General features: G+C 42.8%; 1 protein-coding gene across 1 annotated transcript in view; it reads left to right on the top strand.

Annotated features, from left to right (window-relative positions):
- The first annotated feature begins 3013 nt into the window (after window positions 1-3013).
- JARID2 (jumonji and AT-rich interaction domain containing 2) overlaps window positions 3014-9983 on the top strand; it is a 100319-nt gene continuing 93349 nt past the window's right edge. Inside the window, exon 1 of the mRNA XM_055799230.1 lies at window positions 3014-3155. The gene's annotated coding sequence lies outside the window, so the exon portion shown is untranslated. The remainder of the gene's footprint in view (window positions 3156-9983) is intronic.

Here is a 9983-nt window from a genome sequence, read left to right as displayed (position 1 = left end):
GACTTTGGAGAGTCAAGCCCACGTGGACTGATGCGCACCAGACTGTTCTTGCAGTGCACCAGCAGACCTGTATGTCCCGTCGGCTGCACCGGTGCCAACTCATTAATGGTGATGGGGGTGCCCTAGTGTCACTTGGCACAACTGTGGGGTCCCCATCCTGTCCTGGGCCCTCCAGACCCTTCATAGCTCACAACTGATGCGCAGCAGAAAAGAACGTGGTTTATCGCAGTTAGAGAGAGCAGGAGTGGCATTTGAAGGAAAAGGTATCTGGGGGCAAACTGAACACATTTGGTATAAAAATGATTGAGTGGCAATAAACTTTATAACAGCCTGCTTCAGCTTGTGCTTTCTCTCCAGTGCTTGGAAGGAGGCTGCGGACCGTGGCTGTCTGTGCCTTTCATCACCTTGGCGTGGATTTTGCAATTATTCTGGCCCTGAAAACCTGTAGAACACACAACACCCGTTCCCGTTACTTATCGGTGTCTCTCATTTGTAGTTTTATGCCTTTGTTTTAGGGCATGTGTTTCAATTGGTTTCAGGTGATGGTAGCTAACCAGTTACCTGCAATATTACCAGGTTTGGGGTGGTGCTGTTTATGATGAATAATAGCAGACAAACTGATATTTTTCCTTAAGGGACACAAATCATGCTTGTCTCCCAAGTGCACTGATGGTTTGGCAGGGTGAAAGGATGAATAAAAATTGCTTTCCAAGTGCGTGCGAGTTGACAGCCCAAAAGGTGATTTTCTTGACTCACATACTTCAGGTTGCTGGGTTTTACATATGGCAAGTCTCCAGAACAAATACTGCTTTTGGAAAACCTGATCAAATTCTGCCATAAGAGTTAAGTTACTGAGTATAAGGCCTCAAATGATATGCTTGATTTAGACTTCTCTGGAGTTCAAAAATTGTAAATTTTACTGACAGTGGTTTCATGGAAAAATGCAAAGCAAAAGTTGAAACTGTTTTAAGAATAAACTTGGGCACTTGGGCTTCTAGTGAGGGTGAATTCACCATAGAAATACAATCTATTCAATGTTTTTTAAAAGGTCGCCTTCATTTCCTTGGGAATGCTTTGAAGGGATGCTGTCACCCTGCATCGTATCATTGTGTTACATTACAAACCCTGGTGTAGTATCATGTGCTTATACTGAAATTTGTATTATTTGTTGAGTCACAGTTTGAGATCTCTTTAATGGAAAGGAAGTGTCAAAAGGAATTTAACAAAAGGGGAGTGAAAATGTAAATTGGGTCATTTAACTTTTCCCTGCCAGTCAGGCTGGCTAGAAGAGACATTTTAATGCAAAAATTGGTGCTTAGTTTCAACTTTTGCTTTGTGGGCTCTGTATTAGAAAGAAAAAAATTGAGCTACCAGTTCACTGCATCTACCCCACAAGAAAAAAAATAAAATATCCAGGCTTCTGCTTTGTAGGTGGTGTATTTAAAACTGCAAAAACCGCAGCATGTAGCCACTTCTGACTCCAAGTCAAGAGAAATTTGGTGTAGGTCAGACTGAGTAAGATCAAACTTTGACTGGAAAAGGGAGAGAGCAATGTGATGCAGCGGTACGATGCAGACTTGGGATTAGACTGTTCAAAAATGGGCAGGCAGAGTGATGAGGTTGGAATTGGAAGGACTGAAATGTTCGGAGCACGTGGTGTACGGCATGCAGTTGTAGTGCCCGAGCAAGCAGTGAAGCAATGGCTGCGCAGGGAAAGGCTGTTTGGCCATGGCTGGGGCCAAGGTGCCAGTGCTTAGAGCAGGCAGCTTGCCAGAGGGGTGCCTTGCGCTTGCCCTGCTTGTGCTTTAGTGTCTCTTTGCAGCAGAGCGTGGTCAAAGGCTCGGTTATGTGATGACGAAGTGCATCGCTTGTGCTAAGCGGTGGTGTTCCTGAAGACAGAGGTCTGAAGTAGTGGAGCGCTGATGGAAAGTTTTGAACTGCTGTTTATTATTAGTGTTTTTGGTTTAGTCCTTTTACCAGCCTTGCTGCCTGGCTTACCTTGGAAGGGGTCGGCTCTCCCCGCCCCCCCCATTTTCTTTGCTAAGGTGCAATTATGGAAAGGGGGAAAGCATTCTTCTGGATAAGACTGGGGCTTCTCTGGTAATAAGCTCTTCAAACACTGAGTAAATACTGAGCTGATAAAATAGTTAGTAATTTTCTTTCCATTGCCTATTGAAGAGTATGTTACTATTTTAATTCTTCCTTGAGTGGTTTCACTGTCTCTCTGCTGTTCTTTGTGAGAGTTATATTATATTGTAGTTACTTTTTTAAGTAGAATGTGCAAAGTACGTTAAGCGTTACCCTCATATAGGGCCCAACACTGTCTTCCATCTATGTGACTCTGTTTGCTGTAGTATTCCTCCGGGACGGAAAAGGCACAGAAGGGAAGGCAGCTGTGGCAGATGTTTCCCCTGCCCTGTGTACCCTTGGTGGTAGTGTGGAGTTTCTGTAGATGAGCGACACTTGGCCAGAAGAAACAAGAGTCGAGAAACAGGCGTTTGATGTTCACCCCTTTGGGATTTAGGATTTTTTTTTTTTAAAGGATCATAAATTGCAGTAGTTGGAAGCAGCAGAGTGAAGAGAAGACAACAACAAATTGGACCAAATGGCAGCTTAATTTTATATTGATCTATAGATAAATGCAAAAGACTAATATATGCCAGTCAACTGGAGTTCTAGGGGAGAAAAAATTAAAACAAAAAGGATGAGTTTGAATAAGCTGTGTCTCTTTTCAAATGTGGGATGTGACAAGATTATAAATACTACTGCAAACACCCATACTGTGGTTATTTGGGATTGGGGCCTTACAGTTAACCAAACCAGAAACACGCAGTCAAGTATGTTTTTATTGGAGTACCTCTGTGCAAAAGCAATCTTACCAGTATGTCTCTCTGCAAGATGGTTGCTTTGGACAGCTCTCTATTGTTAGTGTCACACATGAATTTTTATAAAATCCATTTGGCACTGGTAATGCAGGTTTTGAATATTGTGTACTACTTTGTCACATTTGCAGGACTTCTCACTAATGGCCAATCTAAAGGATTAGGACCGGGATCAGAACAGCTGGAGAATGAGAAGGATGATGCATCGCAGGTGTCCTCAACAAGCAATGATGTTAGTTCTTCAGATTTTGAAGAAGGGCCCTCGAGGAAAAGGTCAGTAGTGCATTATGATTAAAGTATAGCCTTTCTGCTTTGTCTCTTTTGTGCTGTAAGGTTGTGAATATGTTTTGAGTAGGTCTGGTTGTTACAGTTGTACATAATACGCTGCTATAAACAGACTTGCCAGCATGGAGTCCTTCTAGTAACAGTGAGGATATAGTAAATTTTGCTTCATCCATTGGTGTAGATGGTTCTTGTTTTGGAAAGCATGGAAAATCAGGTGGTTCTTTTGCAGTAGGCAATCGCTAAATTAAATGCCTTAAGACTCTCTCCCCTCCTGCCCTTCCTCCTCCTCCTCCACCAGCCTTGGTCTCTCAGGAACATGTCAATATGTATGTGTGTAATTTCAAGGAAAGCATTGCTGAAGTAGTTAGTGTTACTGTTGTTATTTTTAATTTTCTTGAATGAAACTGTGTGAAGTTAAAAAAATAAAACAGACGCTTCTGAGAAGAGGAATTGCATAGTAAGGCAGTGTGGTGGGTACTGGTTGCAAGGAACTACTCTGACATACTGCTTTAGCAAGCTGTCTCCTCTTTCCCAGAAGTCAGTTTATGAGGTCCTTGTTGAACTCTTACGAGTTCTTATCCTGAATGTGCAAAATGTGGCTTAAGATCGTAGGACTCAAGCCAGTTTATTATAGAAAATATGCTGAGAATGCAGGAGGCTGAGTCTCATTCTCTGTGTGAAGTAAGAACTAAAAACAGGCTGTCTGAAAAATGCCACTTGAAAGAGAGAAACGGAAAATGCTTTCTCAACCTTTTTCCCTCACAGTCCTTGCACCCTAGCCCCAAGCCAAAATGAACTGTAAAATAAAGTTCTCTTTCAAACAAAAGAAGTATTCCTATTTTATGCGTGACCTTATGATTCCCCTGAGAGACCTGATGGGGTGAGGACAGTGGTGCTTTCCTGGACACCCCCCTGTTCCTGTTTTTGTGTCCCCCACCCCTGGTCCCCACTACCTTTTCTACCTCCCAAGGAGCAAACTAGTTAATATGCCCATGTAACTTCTCTGGTGTATCAGAATAAAATTTGTATCATCTTCCATACTGGTAAAAGTTTTGTAAGACATTGATTGTATCCTACTGCTGGTCAAGAGAGGAGTATTTGTGTGTTTATTTTTGGTTTATGAGATACAATGGAAGCTTGAAAATTATTTCTGCATAGAAATTTAGGTGACATCCACTGTAGGTGTGATCCTGGGGGACAATGGTCATCATTTCATGGTGTTCCCACTGTTGTTTGCATGTTATCTTAAGGAATTTTTGCTGCCCTCTGCGCTTGCTTTGTCCCCTCGTTCCTCAGCCACGCTGACACAACCGCTTGCAGCATCACACCATGAGTAGGTTCAACGAGCTGGTTAAGATTAAAAGTAATAGTGAGAGGAAGACTGATAGAGGCTTATTGCCAGTTTTTTTTATTTTTGACCTGTGTGTTTTCATCTCTTGTTCACAGCATGGTTGCAGGGGCAGCCACTGGTGCAGCCAAGGGGGCATCCCCTTCGTCCCTTGGGGCTGGCAGGGGGCAGGAGGGCTTGTCTCTTATGTTGTCCTGGGCTTCTGGTGTCTGGCACAGTCTAGTTTCAGAAATGAGTGGCATTGCTGCATCACTGGTCCCAAGAAACTACATTTGAGTATTGTGTGTGACATGGTTTTTTGAGGAGTATTTGATACTTTCTGGCTGCGGGAATTCAGACCACTTGAGAAGCAGCTGGGTGGTTCAGGTCTAATAATAGGGAACTCAGTGCCTTCTTTTTGGGTTAAAATCAAACCAAACCAAACTCCCAGAACAGAAGCCAAGGTGAAAAATATTTTTCTGGCTTTTGTGGAAGGCAAGGCATCATTTCTGTTCTTCATGCATCATGAACTGTTGAAATAATACTGCGTTTGTTGCTGCAGTTGCTGTGAAGGAGAACGTTCCTGTTTTGTTTCCATTTACACCCAACACAGACTTTTATCTACTTCTTTCCTCCCCCAGCTTCCTCTTTGCAGACAGACCTTTTCTGGGCTGCTTCTCTTAAGCTCTGCTGCAGCACGTTGAGTGTTGTGATGCCATCTTCCTTGTTTACTTTTAGGTTTTTTGTTTTGTTTAGCTGAATATGTAACGTTTCCTCAGTCCAGGTCATCTTGGCATCCCATGCAGAGTTGTGCCAGGAATATTGGGTGGACAAAGGATATGCAGGAGGATGAGGAGGGGAATGGGACTGAAATGGCATCTATGGGTTCACTGCCTCAGCTCGTCAAGATTTCAGAAATTGTGCCCTCCTTGTCTTTCCCCTGGGCTTCCTCAAAATCAAACTTTTCAATTGTCTGTTCAGCTGTGTGTACAACTAATGGCAGACTTGCACTAAAAATACACATTTAAACGCTATAGCTTTAGCATGTACTTCGTGCAGTTTATCCCCCTCTGCAAAATGAGTATTTGTCTTCTTGAAATACTGTGGTATATAGCTGGTGTTATATGCAGTGAAATGATTTTAAGAATTAGTGCACTTAGTGAAGCATACGTGTTTGGAAAAAATTGTACACAACACAGTGAGTTTTGAGTACCAGGTTTCCTGTGATGTTTGAACCATGCATTATATGTAAATTACTATTTCTTTTTTCTGTGGCTTGTGGGGTTTTTATAGTTGGTTGGTTTTTTTTTTTTTTAGTGTATGGCAGGAATGTTTCGTTTGGAAACCTTAACCTGTCATCTTCTAAAGAAATAGGTCACTTGTGTTTCACACCAGTGACAGAAACAAAAAGAGCGCTAAGCAAGTAAGCGTAGTAAATAAGGGATGCTGTTGTGAGGGGCTCCAGTTGGTTTCATAGTTTAAGGCTCTGGTTTGACCTTGCAGTTCTTCAGTGTTATGGCAGGCTGGTGTTGTGGAAGCAAACAGTTTCTTCCCAGTTTTTTCTTCCCTTCTCTTCGTAGCTGTTGTATCTGGCAGTATTCTGGCCCCCAGGTCAGTCAGTTCAGTGAACTGATCTGGCAGCGTTTTCCCCCATGCTAGAGCAAGTCACGTTATCTAAACGGAATGGGGAGATAGATTCATGCATGTGTGCAGCATGTGTGTGTTTTCAGTTTGCACTTACAGCTGATCCAAACGCTTCCAGTTTCAGAGACAATTTGCACAAGAACCTGGAGGAATAGCAAGTGCCAGTTGCGGTAGCAAGCTGAGTGGAGGGTGAATTTGCTAGCAGTTAGCATTGCTTCGTGGTCTCGCTATGCCAGCTATCTCTGGTGTCGATTTTCTTTGGGTCAAAACTAGGCGGTGGATGCTCCAGTGAGTTACAAGTCAGAGGACTTAGCTGTAGGTAGGTGGGTGCTGACAAGCATCTGTGGGGGAGGTAAATCCCTACTAGCCTGCCTGCTGACCAGTGAAGAGATTAGTGCTGAGTAGTCCTTATTTCGCACATACGTGCCAAGCTGCATAACACAAAAGTAGAATCCCCAACCAAGCACTGCTTCAGGTTTATGATATCTATTTTTATTTTTTCCCCCAGTTTCAACCCTGTTTCCTAGTAACATAGCTTGATTGAAGAGCTACACGTGCCATAAAGAGAGCGTCATGATGGGACTCAAGAGATAGCAGTCCTGGTGGAAGTATGCTAATGTAATATAATGCTGCAGGTTCTGTTTAGAAACTGGCTTAGATACTTGTTTGATGGACCAGGCTTTTGAATGCGGTGGCCTGGCGCTGTAAGGCTTCAAATGGCTCCAACGAGTCTGTGAGTACTCGATCAGTAATTAACACCTGTGCTCTCTGGGGATGGGGGGAAGCTTCTTCCTACAAAGGCAGGTTTTCAGCCGGAGAAAGTCCCATCTCCGTTTATTTGTAAGCATAGCACTTAGATTGCAACATAAATCGTAGAGCAGTACTAAAAGTATGCAACGTGCCTTTTGTCAGTCAGGTGATGGTAAGGAGGAAAAGAAGTACATGTACAGCTTTGCCTCTGCAGAGTCTCCAGATCGATCCAAAAATTGTAAGCCCTGCTTACAGTAGAATTGGGGATTGGGAGCGGATTGGCAGTGGCAGTAGTGGCAAGCTCAGGACTTCAAAATACTTGATTTGTTTGAAGTTTACACTCAAAGAATGGAAAATACTTGCTTTGATCTGAGCTGTGTGTATTAGTAGTGACCAGGTCTGGGGGAAAGCAGGGGGTTAATCCTGAGTAGTAAATACTACATTCAGCCATGAAACAGGTGTCAGCATTACACTAACAACTGACAAAAGCTAAGCATTCAAGTGTTGCACTGATTCTGTTGTGTATGGGGTGCTGTCTAATTCCCACCTAAGGGAGAGCAGTTGCTAGTTTGTTCAGTGCTTTTGGGAGAGATGAAAAAAACCCATTAGTATATCGAGCCTGTATACCATCAGGCTGGATGGTCTTCACTGAGTAAAGATCGTGCGTTTTCAAAACCAGTAAAAACATGTAATTGCTGAAGGAGAAAGTGCAACTTCAGTGTAGCTGCATGTTCTTGTTATTAATCTCCAGTTTCCAGCTGTGATTCTCAGTTGAGAAGGTCAATAGGTAACAGGCCAAAGGTGTTTGGTCACTGTGCTGGTTGCTTGTACATTTTTATGGGCAACTCTTAAGACTACAACCACTGGCAATTAATAACAGTGTGCAGAGACAGCTCTATGTTTTCCAGCAACAGTTGCTCACCTTACCCAAGAAGACACATGTGCAGAGCAGACTTTATGTGATAGTATGTTAATCTTCGGTGATAGTAGGCTATTGCTTGCTTCCTGTTACTAATCAGGTGGCTACTCATTTACATGGCCCCCTTCCCAGAAATGCACATGGGGTGTTGCCAAATGCACGAGGGCATTTATCTCTTTATCATGAAGTTCTATTAATAGAAGGCTGTGAGAAGTGAGAGGAGGTTATAGTCATTACAGCTTTAAATTTGGGGTTTTTTTTCATTGTTGGTAGAATATTTTCTCCATTAAGCGGGACAAAGAGATTTGTTTGGTTTTGAAGAAAAATAGGGTTGAAGAAATTTCCCACCCTTGTAGGAGCAGCAGAGCAGATGGATGTGCCCCCCTGGACCAAGGGTGTGCGCAGCTCCTGGGAGAAGACTTTCTCCAGTTCTGCTTCAGGGAAGGTTGCTGGTCACAGGAGAAAGGGACAACCCACTGGGAAGCAGTAGTGTTTTAAGCTGCCACTGCTAGACTGGCCAGAAATTACTTATTAGGAATCTTCTGAAGCCTCTAATACAGCAGATTTCTGCTAACAGTCTGAAGCACGTGACAGAAGTGTGCTTGTGCACTGTGGCAAGGCCAACCCACGGGATGTGCTCCTGCCCCTCGCCTTGGGCTGGCTCCCTGCTGCCTGCTCCGTTTCCCTGTTTTGTCTTTTCTTAAAATTTTTGGGTTTAGATGCCAATTTAACTTGCTGAACTGGCTCGCTGTGGGGCAAGATGAGTGTCAAGGTTTGGCAAATGCCAGGGTGGGAGGATGTGGCTGAGGAGGCGAGTGTGCGGGTCTCCTTGGGCTGGTGGCTGCACAGCTGCGAGGCTGGCAGGAGCCGTATTGTACCCTCAGCACAAAAAAAAGCCAGTCAAGGGTAGGCAAGCTTCTGCATATTAGGCAAGCTGCTAATTTAAGTGGTTTCTATTAGTGATCTATCCTTTTCAACTTGAGCTGCAAAAGACTTCCTTGCAGCAGAGCTGTCAAAAGATTGCGGGGACTTGGGATTGGTTTCTTTTTTCTTGTTTGTCAAATTGTTTTTATAGGTAATAATGAACAGGCTCTTTAGCACTAGACTTAGCACCTTCCATGCAAGACATAAAACAAGGTCAATCCTGTTCCCACATACGTAAGTTTGTGAAGGGATTTCTACTCAGCATTGTAGGTGATGGAGAGAGCAGTGTATTATGACTCAGGTATGAAAGCGGGAGACTGCTCATAAATATCAAAGTGTTTTTCCAGGACCTTTTTAGTGAGTAGTCTTTTCACTAATTGAAACACTATATAATGTATTTGTGTTCAGCTGTTGCCTGCTACCACATAATGTAATCCCACTTATCAACCAGGTGCTTCTATTTTTTTTTTTTCAATTTCAGTAGGCTATGCAAATCTGCACTAATTGTTTGCTTATGAAGAACTACATTAATCCACAATAAAACCAAAATGGCAGTAAGATTTATGTATAATAATTTTGATTATTTTTTTTTACCCCCCTCTGGAAATTCTGATATGAGTGGAATATATTTTTAGTGTAGCACATTTATATTTAAATAACAAACCTTATAAACAAAACTGTAATAGTCCATTGCAGTAGATTTGCACAGGAATAGAAATAGATTACCACTTTGTAATGGAAGTCAAGGAGATCATTCCATGTAGTTTGAAAAGGAAAAAATCAGGTGATTAATGTTCCTTCAGTATTCTCATAAGGAGCAAACAGAAGTTGTTGATGTGGATTCTTCTATCTGACAGGCCAAGATACATCAAGGTACAAGAATCTGAACATTAACTTTGTTGGTAGGCAGCTCTGTAAATAACTTGTCTGAGTAGTGATATAATAATAATTCCAAAGGTATGGTTTATATCAGCTGGGAATTGTTAAGCAGTGTCCAATTCAAACTTGCTTGTTCTCACCTGCATCTTCTTTTCAGAAGTCAGAGCTGTAGGAAGAGTCTTCATGGGGTTGAGCTTGGGCTTGTTCCCTGAGGGACCAAGGAAGTTTCCAAAACCAGACGGGACAAGGGCAGTTGTTTCTGTGGTTCTGTGTATGGGAAATGCTCTTTCAGCTGCTTGGTAACAACCCATCCCTGCTGTCGTTCACTTTACGTGTCGTACGTCTCACCCCTGGGTATGACAGTCCAGATACT

Source organism: Falco peregrinus, chromosome 3 (genome assembly GCF_023634155.1).
Source record: "Falco peregrinus isolate bFalPer1 chromosome 3, bFalPer1.pri, whole genome shotgun sequence".
In the NCBI taxonomy this organism is placed as follows: Eukaryota; Metazoa; Chordata; class Aves; order Falconiformes; family Falconidae; genus Falco; species Falco peregrinus.
This window is presented reverse-complemented; position numbering and strand designations above follow the sequence as displayed.